This window comes from Elephantulus edwardii, unplaced genomic scaffold (assembly GCF_000299155.1).
Source record: "Elephantulus edwardii isolate Elephantulus edwardi_28Jun2011 unplaced genomic scaffold, EleEdw1.0 scaffold00020, whole genome shotgun sequence".
Classification (NCBI taxonomy): Eukaryota; Metazoa; Chordata; class Mammalia; order Macroscelidea; family Macroscelididae; genus Elephantulus; species Elephantulus edwardii.
In genome coordinates, this window is record NW_006399770.1 from 8,232,075 (window position 1) to 8,232,643 (window position 569).

Sequence of the window (569 nt, forward strand, 5' to 3'; positions counted from 1 at the left end):
AGAGTCCAGTTTCTCAAATAATTTGCTGAACATACAGATTGAATAGGTATGGAGAAATGATACAACCCAGACACATACCTTTTTTACTTTTAGACCATGTAATGTTTTCTTACTCTGTTTGCACAACAGCATCTTGGTCTAAGTACAAGCTTCATATGAATACAATTAAGTGTTCTTGAATTTCCATTCCTCTCAATTTTAGCCATAATTTGCTATGAACTTCACAGTCAAATGCCTGTGCATAGTCAATAAAATCCAGCATAGTATCTTTTTCAAAGGATTGGTTTATTCTGTCAACACATCCAAAGTATGTGAGACAAAGTTTCACCATCCTAGCCACTAAGAAACACCTTTGCTTTCAGCCAGGATCCACCTGACATCAGCAATAATATCTCTGATGCCATGGCCTCTTCTAAATCTAGCTTAAACTTTTGGCAGTTTTCTGTCTTATATGGTTTTCTAGCTACTTTTGAATGATCTTCAGCAGTATTTTACTTGCATGTGATATTGGTGCTATTGTTGGATAATTTTCACATTTTGTTGGATCACCATTCCAAAAGTTCCTATGT